Source organism: Etheostoma cragini, unplaced genomic scaffold (assembly GCF_013103735.1).
Source record: "Etheostoma cragini isolate CJK2018 unplaced genomic scaffold, CSU_Ecrag_1.0 ScbMSFa_68, whole genome shotgun sequence".
In the NCBI taxonomy this organism is placed as follows: domain Eukaryota; kingdom Metazoa; phylum Chordata; class Actinopteri; order Perciformes; family Percidae; genus Etheostoma; species Etheostoma cragini.
Genome location: NW_023269294.1, coordinates 1 through 3,026, shown reverse-complemented (window position 1 = coordinate 3,026; position 3,026 = coordinate 1). Strand labels below are relative to the sequence as shown.

The 3,026-nt window shown below is 41.7% G+C and overlaps 1 non-coding gene across 1 annotated transcript; it reads left to right on the top strand.

The window, feature by feature from the left end:
* Window positions 1-1,649: 1,649 nt before the first annotated feature.
* On the top strand, window positions 1,650-1,721 carry trnaq-cug. Its single transcript has one exon. It is a non-coding gene; the product is annotated as a tRNA-Gln (tRNA).
* Window positions 1,722-3,026: the final 1,305 nt, after the last annotated feature.

Below are 3,026 nucleotides of genomic sequence, written 5' to 3'. Positions count from 1 at the left end.
TGTATTGTCCAGCAGTTGTATTTACAGGTTTTGGAGCCATATACAACACTAATATTACATGTTTTACCCAGATTTCTTCTTTTATTCAGTGATATTTTAATATCCTTGTGGGAGTTATCCCAAAAGGATTAATAAAGATATCTCAGAAAAAAATGTAAAAACATTTTCTGGGGATGTGACTCAGTGGTAGAGCGCATGCTTTACGTATATAAGGACCTGGCATCTCCAGCAGGTATTATGGTAGAGTCTTTTAAAGAGCTACATGAGATATTAGCTCCTGTGGTGATCTGACTGGTATGTTTATGGGATGTAGTGGTAGACCTCCTGTGACACAAACAAGCACTTTGTACATATTGTACAGTTTTCATTGTAGTAGATCTATTTAACTGTATTCATGCTCATTTTTATGGGTGTTACAGCAGGTATGTCAATAGTCTTGGTTAACACGCCTCTTCAACAGGTCTGTTGCAGGGCCTAAGAAGTGGAAGACCGGGGTGGTGGTTCCCCTCTTTGAAAAGGGGGACCAGAGGGTTTGTGCCCATAACAGGGGTTAGGGGTAATTTGCTAAGCCTCCCTCTCAGCAAGGTGATTGATGGATGATTCTAGTTATATCACATTGGCTTCCAGCTATGTAATAGTTGCAAATGAAGAATCTGCATTGTCCAGTGATGGTGGTATAGTGGTGAGCATAGCTGCCTTCCAAGCAGATGATCTGGGTTCGACTACTGGTCATTGCAGTAGTTTTCATTGAGTGGTTACTTGCTTTATTTGTCAACCCGATTTGATCAAGTATTAGATCTCTGTTATGGTACAAATAAGGGAGCATATCAATCAATCAAGCTGCCTCCACGAGGATCCTTAGAAACAGGCAACCCACTACTATTTGCACTTTGCCCGTGTCTAGGACGACTACTTACCAAATGAAAAGTTTTTGAACATTCTTGAGAACAGGCATATCACTGCTTTTCAGGTTGTTGTGGCCGAGTGGTTAAGGCGATGGAATAGAAATCCACTGGGGTCTCCCCGCACACGTTTGAACCCTGCCTACAACGAATGGATCTCTTTAAGAATGGTAACAAACCCATGACACATCACAGAATACCAAATGACAGATGTGCCTTCATGAACAATATTGTGTTATCTCATAGGTACTGGAAGCAACTCGTCTCCACAAATATATCTCTTATCCTTTATTTTCAGTCTGTGTTACAAGATTTGCACTGAACATTGTGTTTTCCAGCAGAAAGGCAACAGGTGTGTTACTTCTTTCCCATGGACGAGCCCTGAACGAACCTTGAATCTGTTTTGAATAAACACACACACGCACACACACACACGTATACACACACAAACAAAAATGGTAAGGCTGCGGCCTCAAGGGTAGTAGAAAAATGACATCGAACAAGGATGGCATAATAAATGAAGACACGAGGGTCACGATGGCATTTGACATGAAATGAAAGCGGTAGGCTAGTACAAAAGGTCACATAAACTAAACATGTCCATGTGACACAAAGGACAATACAAGGGTTAAGTTGGCCAGTAATTGTTGCTTTTTTATCTTCGTTGTGATTGTTGTGTGCCTTCAATATCGCACATGTGAATATTGTGAAAGAAATTGTTTAGCAAACTCTTGCAACAAATTCAAAGGTTCCGTGGTGTAATGGTTAGCACTCTGGACTCTGAATCCAGTGATCTGAGTTCAAGTCTCAGTGGAACCTGTTTTTAAGCCACAGCACAGGTGAAAAAAAAATCAACCTTTCAACTTTCCACATCTAGTTTAAAGTAACCTTACAGGTTTAATGTATTTGGCCATTTAGACTTTAAACAGTATGTTGGTGGGGGCATGTTGAGGAGTCACCTGGTTGTTTATGGAACTGGAAGGAGCTTCAAATTTGACAGTATTGACTGGAAGTGATAGGCTTTGAGTTACATGGGAGATACACACTTTGCATTCAGCCTTGTAATCACCATAAAAATTAGGGTTCACTGAAATTTGAACTTGTGTTGCTGCAGTCAGAGTAGACAGTGCTCATCCTGAATGGGCCAGTATAGTGCATCCGAATAGCTTGTTGAATGGTCTATTAGCTTTGGAACCCCCCTTTCCCCACAGCTTTCAATTGTCAGATATGGATCTTTTACAAAGTCCAGTTGCCCTTGGCCTAGATGTGGTTTTTTGGGGTAATAACATGGACCATGAACCAAAACGGACACATCTGGACTCAATTTGGGGATCGTACGGCAATATTTGACACGTTTAGACCATGAAGACAGTTATCAGTCTATTTCCCCTCTGGCAGGGAAATTTCTGGAATCAGGTGGACATTGTGGACAGAAACATTGGTGGATCTTGATTCCCACCATGGGATTTGGGATCTAGACATGGGATTTAGAAAAATATAAAAAGAAGACAAATGTGTCTGAAGTGTATATTGTGTGTGTGTAATAAAAATAATTAGTAGACGGATGTCAAGCCTTTAGTTTTCTTTTTTAAACTCCCTTTCCACTCGCCTTTGCCTTTCCTGTTTTTACTACAACTACCAGCCACTGGCCAGAAAGGCCAGGACGATGCAGGACGATGCGAGGGTAGCAGAACTAATGCGACTAATACGTCACCAGGACCCAAACGACAACGTCGTCACCAGACTTTAGTTTGATCGTTTGATAGTTTGGTAATTTGTCTCTCTCTCTCTCTCTCACTCACACACCCACCCACACACACACACACACACACAAACACACACTGTACTACCACGTTGTTCTGCATCCATCTCCTCCAGGGCCTTGACATTTAGCAGTTCCACTCCCAACACACACACACACACATCAACTTTCTTTTAGATTATTGCATATACACATCAACTTTTTTTTGATTAATGCATATTCACATCAACACAGCAATGCAACGGTCTGACGCCAGATCAGAAGGTTGCATGTTCAAATCCCGCCGGGGTCAAATGTTTAGGGTGGGGGGGCAATAGCTCAGTCTGTATGGAGTTGGGCTAGGAACCAGAAGGTTACAGGTA